Source organism: Thunnus albacares, chromosome 11, assembly GCF_914725855.1.
Source record: "Thunnus albacares chromosome 11, fThuAlb1.1, whole genome shotgun sequence".
Classification (NCBI taxonomy): domain Eukaryota; kingdom Metazoa; phylum Chordata; class Actinopteri; order Scombriformes; family Scombridae; genus Thunnus; species Thunnus albacares.
Genome location: NC_058116.1, coordinates 30,495,495 through 30,507,952, shown reverse-complemented (window position 1 = coordinate 30,507,952; position 12,458 = coordinate 30,495,495). Strand labels below are relative to the sequence as shown.

The 12,458-nt window shown below is 37.1% G+C and overlaps 1 long non-coding RNA gene across 1 annotated transcript; it reads left to right on the top strand.

Annotated features, from left to right (window-relative positions):
* Positions 1-267: 267 nt before the first annotated feature.
* Positions 268-10,905, top strand: LOC122992705. Its single transcript, XR_006406114.1, has 3 exons — positions 268-280; positions 5,687-5,699; positions 10,831-10,905. It is a non-coding gene; the product is annotated as an uncharacterized LOC122992705 (long non-coding RNA).
* Positions 10,906-12,458: the final 1,553 nt, after the last annotated feature.

The following is a 12,458-nucleotide window of genomic DNA, read 5'->3' as shown; positions in this document are numbered from 1 at the left end:
TGATAATTACCAATTCTGACTTCCAAGAATTATCATGTAATTTGGAAGGTATTATACTGATAGTAGCCCATAATATTTTGACAATATAAACCACATTAGCTCATTATAATCAGGTTATTACCACATTAATGTCACCATATCACCACCTTCTATCTATCTATCTACCTTACCTATTACTTATTAACTATTACCTTGTTATTAGCGAGCTGGAGTGTAAAGTGCTACCAATAACTCAATTGTAGTCCTTTTCTTATTTTAATTAAAGTATAAGTGTGTGTTTGTGTATTTTTGTATTTTTTTAACTCCTAAACCTGCCTTTTTTTTTTTTGGATAACTCTTAAATTTAACCCATTGCTTCTCTTTTCTATTTTATTATGTTTATTTTAATATGTTGTTTTTTTTTCTCTACAGTTTAATTTGCTTGTTATCGTCATCGTGGCGAGGACTCTCACATCCGTCTCTGTAGCGTGTTTTGATGGTAATAAATAAACAGTAATAAACAGTAACGTGCTGCTTCGTGTCAACAGATCACTGAGGAGATTCCTGCTGTTGTGTTTAGATTAAATTTTGATCATTTTCTGACCCGGGAGCTCACACATGTTGGCATAGGCTTGTTGCCATGGCTACCAGTGAGAGGATGAATTACAGTTTGCACACTGCAGGACAGTTTATAGTCCTATTTTACAACCAGTCACAAATAAATATTTTAAAATCAGGTGGATCTGTTTATTATTAATTTGATTTATTGATTCATTGGTTTTAAAATACACAAAATTGAAATAATTTCCAGCAGTTTACTTTTAAAAATGATGTCTTCTTTTAGACGTTTAAACAATTGAGGTGCAAAAAGCTTACAGTACGTAAATGTAGCCGTCCTTATAAAGTGCACAGTTGGACTTTTCATGTTCATCACAGAACAAATGTGCTTTTTTTTACAAGGATTCAGTTTAAAATGTTGAACCCATTCACAAAACAAGCAGTTGTTCAAGGTTTCTGTTCAAAGTGCTGAACTGTTTTAAAAACACTCTCAAACTCAAGTGCTTCTCAAACGGCCTCGACAACAGACCGTGAAGCTTGACTGTGCTGAGAGAAAACTAATTTTCTCTCTATACAAACTCTTCTCATTGCAGAGCAGAAACATCCACATGGTCAACCTCTTACATCCTCGTCCAAGGATGTGAGAGTGCAGGAATAGCCGAGGAGAAATATCTATTCACACTGTCATAATGGATATTTTTTTCCTTTGGTAAGAGACCTCACAGTGTATCAGCACTTTGATCTTTCCTTATTGATAGAAATCTTTGGTTTCCATCTCTTGTGTTTTCTTCTTCGCTGCCGGTTTCAGACTCAGTGAGTCGGGTGAAGAGGTGGGTGTCACAGGTGAATAACTGTGGTGATGGTGAACATACACTCACCTGTGCAATCTAATGCAATCCAATGCAACAGCTCTGCCATACATTTACAAATAAAATAATTTTTTACTTCCCTCTACTTACACATTTTCAGTTTTTGTTGACATTGTAAGAAAGGTGATAATTCTACTTTATGTTTATTAAAGCTATGTTATGTAACTATTCCACATTAAAATGTCTAAACATTTATAAAATTAACAGTGAATAAAATGACAGTTAAAGCTATAATATGTAATTATTCCACATTAAAATGTCTAAAAACAACTAGACCTATGTTATATATGTTGTTGAGTTGTGTACTTACATTATCCCAAATGTCTCCAACAATTTTCAAACTAACTGTGACACCACAAACTAAAAACTCCTGAGCTCCCATGAGGTTAGGCCTAGACGTCTGGAATATTATACAGGTTGACAAGATGTAGAAGGTATGTGGTAATTCACACAGTTCTGTCATAAATGCATAAATGCATAAATGCATGTCCTAATTATTGTTATTCAAATATAAAAATGAGGACCAAAAACACTTTTTTTAGCCTTATTTGAACTGATGTAGTTTTGTTTGTGTTTTAGCTGCATGCTAACCAAACACATTTCCAGAAACTAGAAGATGTTACCTGTCAAATGAAGCCTGATACATGCATCATGGCCTTACAGTTCTTCTGTTAGGGTATGCCAAATAGGCGAAAATTCTATAAAAAGGGTGGATGTTAAAGGGTTAAGCAAGATTAAACAAAGGTATCGGATATCGGTCACTTGTGAAAGTAGATGTAAACAGACAGTCAGAAAAATCAGATTTAGGCAGAAAATCAGAACTGGGCATCAAGACGTGCAGTGTAAATGCAGCCTTAGTTTACTTTTACTAGTTAGTCTGTTCCCTGTGTCTTCCTGGTGTTTTCTCCTCCTCACACCTGCCCTGCGTTCATCCTCGTTAGCGTTGCCTTGCTCCCAGTGTGTCCAGTCACCTGCTCCTCGTTCCCTTATTAGTTCAGTTAGTATCTAAGTCTTGGTTTGCAGTCAGTCTCGGTCGGATCCTTTGTTCTGCTTGGCTCAGTGTTCAGTTTTGCTTTTGACCCTCCAGCTTTTGGTTTTGCCTGCAAACTCTGAATAAAGAAGTTTTCTTCAGACGTGTTTTGCCTGCGTTTGGGTCCATTCCTGCCACTTTCATAACGTTTGTTTATAATGTTAATCATATCAGCAATAAAGCACAGAGAGAGACGTCACAGCAGTAAAACTAATCATTGCACCTCATCTGAATGTTTCTTTTCCTCTCGGTCTAAATAGTTTTCCAAGTTGCTGTTTCCTATGATGCCACTTTTGTTTTGATGTGGAAACAGACTCTGGGGAAACGGGTGAATTTTTTATTTTTTTTTATACCATACAGCAAACGAAATGTTTGTCTTTGCTGAGTCTGTAAACAACTTCAGAACAACAGTGTTCTAAACGACCTTCTGGGTTTTTCACACATCACCAGTTAATTATCTTTTTAGACGGTTATCTCCGTTATATGAATTTGTGCTAACATACGTTACAGGCACAAACTGGGGCTACACTTGCCCCTCCATCATCACCCCCACTGAGGAGATCAGACTGGTTGTACTGGACCACTCCGAGGTGTGAATGTGTAAAATGTGCGAGTGTGAAAAGAGCAGAAAAGCGAGCACTGCTCTGATTTTAAATAAAGGTTAACTCCCCACTGAATCAATATTAATGAACGTTTCTGAAAAAGCTAATAAGATGATTTAACATTTTGTTCCATAAAAGCTAAGTTCACATTTGTGTGTGTGTGTGTGTGTGTGTGTGTGTGTGTGTGTGTGTGTGTGTGAGTCAGTTAAAGACGTGATTGTTCCACCTCTCTTCAAATATTGCCTCAAAACACTGAGCATCACGGATCAGTCTGAAATTAATTCTCTCCATCCAGTGTGTGTGTGTGTGTGTGTGTGTGTGTGTGTGTGTGTGTGTGTGTGTGTGTGATATGTGCCGGGATAAGATATCCAATCTTCTTTGTGTTTGGCTGTTTTTGTAAACAGATGTGTGTGAGATCGAACGGGACTCTGCAGTACATCTGATTTAACACACATCAGTAATAATTGTCATGTTTCAATTAACACACATACAATGTCATGGATGGAGCTTCTTCATGGAGACATTATGACACGTCGCTGTAGGAAAGGCAAATGTTTTTATAATTAAATGCATGATGGCTTAATTCCATTTAGCTGCTTCAGATTCAGGGTCACTGTCACGGTTTACTGGGACACTTGAATAAATCATCATTAATTTAATATCACAACTTATTTTCACATTTACCTCAGTAATGAAACCGTATCTGATCAAACACACCTGTGCACCAGATTCTCAATCCTCATGTTGGAGATCTTTTTAATTATTTGTATTGAGCAATAATCAGAAAATGATGGATTATGTCCAATCAGCAGCTCCACGTCTTAAGGATGAAGTATCTTAAAGAGCCACCAACGGCCGCTAGCTGCTCCAACTGACTCTCGTTCAAACAGCCTCAACTTCTCTCTAAAATATTGAGTCAGTCATTGTTTTCAATGAGTCATTATGGTCTGAGTTTGGCAATTTGATTGTTGCCGGATTTTTGGAGCCAGAAGTGACCGTATTTGGACGAGAGGGTGGAGCTGACCCCTAGCGCTAGCTGCTAGCTTGGTTAGCACAGTGCATTTTTAGTCTATGGTTAACTGTGATAATGCTAATGCTAATTTTCGCTAACGAAAACTAGGCCTAAAACCATTAAAATAAAATGTACTCACCGGAAAACCTGAAGAGCCGACTCCTTAAAGGGTCTATTAGTGCAACCAAATGCTGAGCAAGACTTTTTTAGGTGACCAAATCTTACAATTAACTGAAAACACATTGAAATAGGCCACACTCTGTGAATCTGGGGTTACGCCATGGTTACGTTACGTAATCAACGTTGTCACTGCGGTAGTGACTTGACAATCACAAGGTAGCCACATCCTAAAGCATACACTGCTTTATCATCTATTTTACCCTCAATGGGGCCATAATTTATAAAATGAACATCATTCTGTACTGAAGAAGACTTGAAACTAGCGATTGAGACCATAAACTCATTAGGAAAGTGTTTACTGAAGGTCATTTTCTCAAAGAGTTCTATACGATCGGACTTCTTTTTGCAAAAAGTGGAGTCGCCCCCTGCTGGTCATTACAAAGAATGCAGGTTTAAGGCACTTCCTCACTGGCTTCACTTTTCAGACTGGGAACTACCTGCTGCTTGATAAAGACCCTCTAATAAATGTGCTGGTGGTCATTTTGGAAATTATTGCTCCATTAATAAGATTTGAAGACTTATTGTAGCTTTGACGTCTGCTATGTAGACGTTGACTATTGTCACAATATTTCACTAAGTTTAATGTTGTTACTTCTTCTTTTAGTGCTACTTTTATATACTTTATTTTTTAATGCCAATTTTATTATATTATCCTATTCTAATTTCCTTCTCTGACCTTCACCTACAGAACAAATTTCACCTTCAGAATTGTTCTTGTTCACACAAATCATTTAAATTGAACAACTTCATCCTTTGGGTAAGTGTATTTGTACAACACATGCAAATGCAAATTAAGAGAGTAGAAAAGTTTTTAGAGGAAAATTAAAAAGTTAGTAGCAGAGACATAGATACAGGATGAGTAATAAGCTAGAAATGCAGCCGTGCTGGGACACTGAGTCACATTTGTCTTGAAATAAATGAATCTAGCACCAGCACATATGTGATAACTGCTCACAGAATTAGTTTTATTCTATGTGAGAAAGCGATAAATGGAAAAGGGTGCAGTTAATCTTTCAAGGCTTATTGCTGACTGTGATTATTAAAGGTCGATGTGGCCTCACACTGAGTGTTCAGAGGCAGAGAAAGCACCGAGGCAGGCAGTGGAGAAAATGTCCCTTTTTTAAAATGTGTTTTTATTGAGCACAAAAATATCTGTTTACAACAGTTACAGTGACGGTTTGTCCTTTATTCAACTTGACCTACATCAATTCTCTAGAAGAAACAGATCAGTGGATGATGTATGTATTCAACTTTATTCTCCATCATATGTTCTCTGTAGGATATATTTTAGTTTTTAACAGTGTCATACTGTTCTGCTGTGTCAGGCTTTGTAAACACTCCAGATACTTTACAACCAGATTGATGAACATGCAGCTATGACTGGATTACTTTGATATTGAATAAAATTTAAAAATGTGATGATTCAGGGATGTTCTCTTTTTCTGTGATATCTAAGAGGATTAATGGAGGTTTATTGGTGATGGGATAACGATATCCTCAGGAGGTCACACTGAATGATATCAGCATGTGTTTCATGTCTGTGTGTTCAGACCATCATTGTAAAAGACACTTCAGTAAAGCTGGAACAGCAGACAGTAACAATTATTACTATTTGTATTCAGAATTTTTCAATTGTAAGGTTTCATAACTGTACATTTTCTGTAATACAGTGCAAGCAGTGTGACATCTGACTGATACTTGAAAGTGATATTTAGTAACATTAAGTAGATATAAATAAATATAATACTATGTAAATATAGTTATGAAGGCTAAAAGCAAAGCATCATTCACATTACACAGTACTGCTTTCCAGGGAATTCTGGGAGAAAACATTAAAAATAAACAATAGTTTGAATCTCTCATAATGTCAATAATGGATTGGAGATTGTGGAGGAGAAATATGCATTTACCTACGCTGTCATATGAAATTAAATTATTTTACTTCTGCTCAACAAAGTGATATAAACCCTGACTGAGAGGTCTCCAGAGAAAGCTGTTGAGTCTCTACTTCAGATGTAGCAAATGTAAATGTGGACGCATCAGTAACTAGATTTACTGCGTTTAGATCCGTGTGTATCATCAGCGCAGCAGGAATTACTGAACTAATGCATGCATTAATGGCAGCAGGAAGAATAATGGTGACATTTATATATCCATTAAATCACAGTCATAGTGTTTTGATATGAAATATTAATTTCCTTTTACACTCATTGTCATTCATCTCTGTATTGATTAGATGAAATACTGGATTCACACTCCAGCAGCATCACATTATTAGTTTTGCACCTCGGGTCATTGCTGGAGGGGCTGCGGCCTGGTGGGAGACCATACACATATATATTCTGGGACTGTCCAAAAACTGTCAGGTTACTGGCACGACATACAAAATGAGATTTAAAAATGTTTAAAAATAGAGGTGCCATTAGAACCATCTTACTTTCTTGTAGGAATATTGCCAGAAAATTTAGAAAACAATAGTCAGATATCTTTACTGAGAATTCTTCTTCCCCAACAGTGACACAATGGAGAGAGAAGATAAAGGACGTCTATTATATGGAAAATATAACAGCAAGGTTACAACTAAAGACAGAGCTGCTCTTGACGAAACGGTCACCTATGATTTCTTTTCTTTCCCTCCGAGGAGAATGATGCCCCCATTCGTCTTCTTATTTAAATGTGAAGTTTTACCTTTTTTTTTTTTTTGGTGTATATATACGTATGTATGTATTTGTAACTTTTTTTTTGTTTTGCTTTGTTTTTAAAATTTGTAATTTATTTACCTTTTTAAAATTATTATTATTGTTCATTTTATTTACTTATGCACTGATAATGGCTGTATGGATGATGGACACATGATGGAAGATCAAAAATCATGAACAGACCCTTAACATTGCTTCATTTACACCTGTATTAATGTAAATATTTGAAAAGCTGATTGTACTGTATGACTGCACTTGAGAAAAGGAAATAAAATAAGTTCAAAAAAAAAAAAAAAAAGACAAGATAAAATACTTCAAAGAGGTTTTTTTTCACTCCATCATTGTCAGACACAAACTGGCTCTCAGGGAGTACAAACAGCCTGCAGACACTCTCTCACCTCCTCACCTTGTGTTTCTCACATCTTCTTTGTCTTAATTCCTTCTGTATCTGACAGCAGCAGCGTCGTATACCTGCAGCTCATTACACCTTTTCATGCTCTTCCCAGCTGCCTCTCTTCATCCTGACTGTGAGCAGTAATGAGAATAGAGGCCTGTGGGATTTTTATTAAGGTTTTGTCGCTCTCCTCCCGTTTGTGAACCAATTGCGTTTGTCTATATATTCACTAAATGGCAGCACAGATGTTTCGCACCAATAAATTGGAAGACAAAAATACATGTTTGGGCTCGTGCAGTATCTTTATGACTTCGTTATTTCTGTGTCACCACTGTGGCAGAGGAAATAGAAAAGCCAGTGTAAATGGACACCTGCTGATGGTGATAGATTGTAAAAACACCAGAGAGAAAGATGGAAGTAAAACCAGGACTTAATTGTTTTATTCCTGACAAAGTCTGACATGTTGTATTTGAAAATATATCAGTGTGTTTTCCTTAAACCCAAACCTAAAGATTCACATTAAAGCAGCTGTACAATATCACTTCATGAGCTGTCAGTGTGTAATATGTTTGTTGTGGCTCGTAGTGATGAACCTACAGAGAATCATCAGTGACTCTGCAGCTCCTCTCGGCTTTACGGAGCTTTATAGTGAGTTTCAGCTCATTGTTTATCTGTCCGGCTGCAACTTTACTGTTCTGCTTCACTCTCAGAGCTCTCATAGTGTTGTTTTCAGCCGCAGCAGGCAGCTGTTTTCAGAAAAAAGCTGTAAAAAGCCACTGTACACTACCTGCTCAGCACCAAACGGCAAACAGACACAGTTAGCTGTACACTGTAAAAAAAAAAAGTTATTTCACAGAAATTTACTGTATTTTTTTACAGTTGTTTTTTTTTTGTTTTTTCTACATTAAGTGTAAATGCCATGTTATTCTACAAAGAATTTTTTTAAAATACAGATATGTACTGTAAACATTATCTGCATTTTTACAGTCCAAAAAATATATAAAATATTGCTAGAATGCTAAATAAATGTATAAATGTGCACAAAAAAAAGAAAAACATTGCAGAAAATACCTTAAAATTACCTTATTTAAATAATGGCTTGTTTTATACAGTATTCTTTTGTAAATTCATAGAATTATCCAAGGAAAGTTCAATAAATATTTGTCAGAGATTGGGGACTCGCATGACTTGACGCGAGTTGCAGATTTGAGGACTCGCGACTTGGTTGACTAACACTTATAAGACTCGACTTGACTTTGACTTGAGGCAGATGACTCGAAAAGACTTGACAGTTTTTATTTGCATTATTGTAGATATTGAGCATTAACCGCTAACGTTTTGAGACATGAAAGGGTGGCTTCTAGTGAAGTGTGTGCAACCCAGGCTTTGAAGACAGTGTCTAGCAGGACCTAGAAAACAATGCAAGACAGGATTGAGCTCAAAGCTTGTTGAAAGCATTTTCTCTCAAGCTTAATATTACCAGACCGTTTCTGATTCAGACAAGACAGCATATGAATTGACAGCTTTTCATGACAGAGCTTCACTGTTCTGTTCGCAGTCACTCACTAGCTCAAAGTCAATGTAACTCAACCACAGCAGAATGGTCTCCTTCTCTTTAATCAACTGTGTGACAAATGCAATCCTTCAAGATCAGGCAAACAAGATGGTATTTTTCCTTGATGATGCTTGATGTTTGAACAATTTCAGTGTTCTAAATGAATGGATGTATTAGTCTACACAATCCACAGCAGAAAAAAGTAATCATCAGATAGAATACTATGTTTCGTTGTGCAAGCGCCAAATGCGGGTAGATTTTCCATTTGGTGAGTAAATATACCAAAGTAGTCATGAGTTGCAGACAGAGACTCAGGCTGTAGTATAACTTGTAGTTTTTTTTTATCTGTGCACTTTACAACCACAACAAAGTAGTCAAATAATGTTTATATAAAGTTAACCTCATACATTTATGGGAAAAGCCTGTAAATATTTTGTTGCTTGTAATTACAGTCAAATGTTTATATAAAGTAATGATTATTAAAATTATGTTTTTGTATGTTTTTATCACATGATCTTATTTTTTTGTACAGTATAAAACCAACATTTCCCAGTTACATCCTGTGTTTGCAATGCATTGACCTGTTTATACATCACATTTTACATTAAATTTGCTCTCAGTTCTAATCTTTCACTTTAATCTCAGGCAGATGTTCTCTCTGTATCTAACTGTCAGCACTCATTACTATATAATTTTGATGTATTTCATCAGTGTATCACTGTCACTGTGGAAGGAAAACTGTTTTCAGAGAGAGAATTGACTAACTGCCTTTACAACGATCCACCTAATGCTGCCTTTTGTATGGATGCTGCATGATTCTCTCCCCGACTATAAAGCTTCAAGCAACAACTGAATAGACTCTTTAATTTATTCATCATTTATTTACTTGCCAAGAAAATGATTTGTTGTTTTTTTTATACCACTGGCTGAGGTCAGCGTTCAGCTCATGGCCAACGTCGGCTCATTTCTGGACACGTTGTGGGTGTTTGTTTCTTTCCTTTCAGTGTTCGATGTTCTCTGGCTATCTGACCTTTTCACTGAGGGGTCACAGCTCTATAATGTTCCTGCACTGACCACGCAGGACGTTCAGGAAATCACTGTTGTTGTCTAGTTTTGAATAATAATTTGTGTTTTAAAAGGTTTCCATTCCATGTTATAGAAATGTTATATGAACATGTGTAAAGGGGGGAATATGATGCCAAGTTAAACTAACATATAATAATAATAATATCTTTATTTATATAGCACCTTTTTAAGAACAGAGTTTACAAAGTGCTTTGACAGACAAAGCAAAAGCAGTACAATGCAAAGCAAAGACATGAAACAGAAAACAATAACAGATCTGACCTTAAAAAGATGGCGGCCAAAGGCAAAGAAAGACAATAAAGAGATGATAAAAAGTTTAAAAGAAAGCTGATCAAAAGACAACATTTACATAAAAGAAAGTCTGTAAAAATGGGTTTTAAGAAGTGATTTAAAAGAAGTTACTGATTCTGCAGCCTTATCTCCTCAGGCAGGTCGTTCCAAAGTCGAGGGGTCCTGATGGAAAAAGCTACGGTCACCTTTAGATTAAAGCCTCGACTTTGGAACAGCCAGAAGGATCTAAGGCTCGTACGGGGTCGGCATATCTGTTATGTAGCTTGGAGCTTCAGACCCAGACGTGCTTTAAAAGTGATCAGTAAAAATCTTAAAATCAATTCTAAAACGAACAGGGAGCCAATGGAGAGAAGCCAGAATCAGGGTGATGTGATGTCATCCGTTAAAACCAGTAAGAAGCCGAGCTGCTGCGTTCTGAACCAGTTGGAGGCGGAACAGGGATTTTTGTGTTATAGCGGAAAGGAGGGAGTTGCGGTAATCTAGTCTAGAGAAAATGAAAGCGTGGATGTTTTTTTTCAAGGTGGGAATGGTGGAGCATCGGCTTAATTCTGGAAATGGTTCTGATTTGGAGGAAGCAGGACTGGACAACTTTGTTAATGTGTGGTTTGAAACTTAGACCTGAATCAAACAGTACTCCGAGATTTCTGGCGGTGGACTTCATATGTAGGTGGATAGGGGACCAAGACTGATGGGGTTATTTGGATTAGCATTTGGCCCAATTATAAGACGATACAACACACTTTCACACTCGTCTTGTTGGGACGGTTTCCCTCAGATATTATTAATCCAAGCAGAAGAGAGTCCTCATCCTTGAAGCTTTTTCCCTCCTAAAAGTGAAATAGTAATATTAAAGTAGCAGGTAAATCCCACATCCATGTATCTTGTCTATCAGTCAGACACTCACTCTCTCCTGTCAGCCGTCAAAGTTATTCTATCCAGCATTTTTCAGATTGTCTCTCTCACCAGTTCTTGGCTGTTTGGTAGATGATTCAATCCTCGGCGTGTTTCTGCAGTAAATACATTTTCACTTCAACCTTCACTCTTGACTCAATTTCACTCAATTTATTTTCTCCATGTCAGAAAAACACATCACACGAACCTTAAGAAACTCCTGCAGGTTAAACAAACCGTTTACAGCTGACTTAACAGACTTGAAGAAGTTCACTAGCGTAGCAACATTAAGGCTACAAACAACCCATAATGCAACACTCTCCGTAGGAGCCGCTGTTACACCTGAACACATAATCGTCTCATCCTCAAATATCAGACGACCCCCAGTTTCTCAAACTTAATTTCCAGAACATAAAATCATCTTTTATTTGTTGTGGATATTTTGAGTGATGGTCAGCAGTGGAGAAAGACGCACACGAGACTTTTGATGTCTTAATGCTGAAAATGTTTATTGAGAGCACTCGGCCAAGTGGAGAACCAAAAACAGTAAACACCAGAGTGTTTTACTCCAATGTTGTTTGCTCCGTTCTGCCCTCTGAAGGTCCGAGTCCGAGTCTTTATCAGCCTACAGTATGAAAAATTAGTCTGATTGGTTCACTAGTTTCTAAACAAGGGACCATTCAAGTCACGTTGTATGTAATTTCAGCAGTTTTGGTTTGAGCATCTGACTGTGTCTTCCATCCCATCTGTGTTGTTTAGGGAAGCCTCCTCTGACCTTGGTAACCATGGAAATGCTGATATACTCCTAATCAAAGAAGTTTCTGCTTTCACTAAAACATCACAGACAGCTGAAGTCTCGAGGAGAGATTAAGAATTACAGCGTGACCCAATGTCACTCCAACCTGTAACCCCTAAAGATGGAAAATTCCATAACAATATTCAGTTCGATACAGTAAATGACAAAAGAAGCGACATCACTGTGCAATGTAAAACAACCCAGTACAACAGCTCTGTAGTTAATGACCTTTGCAATAATTGTTGTTGACACTGTCTGAATGCATTCAGAAGTTCAGCTGATGAAGAAGTTTTAGGAGTCTGGTGTAAGTTACGCTGTGAATGAGCCTGTAATAAAACCTTGTTCGATATCAGTTTGAGGCTGTCAGATTGTGAGATGAATGTGTGATGAATCGCAGCTCTGAGGTTTGAAAATGCAGCAAAGTTTTGGTTTTTGTGTGCGGTGGACGTATTAAAGAGAAAAAGTGTATTTTTCCTGCACTTATGAAATGTCGTTTCAGCCAGTGTATTCTGCATC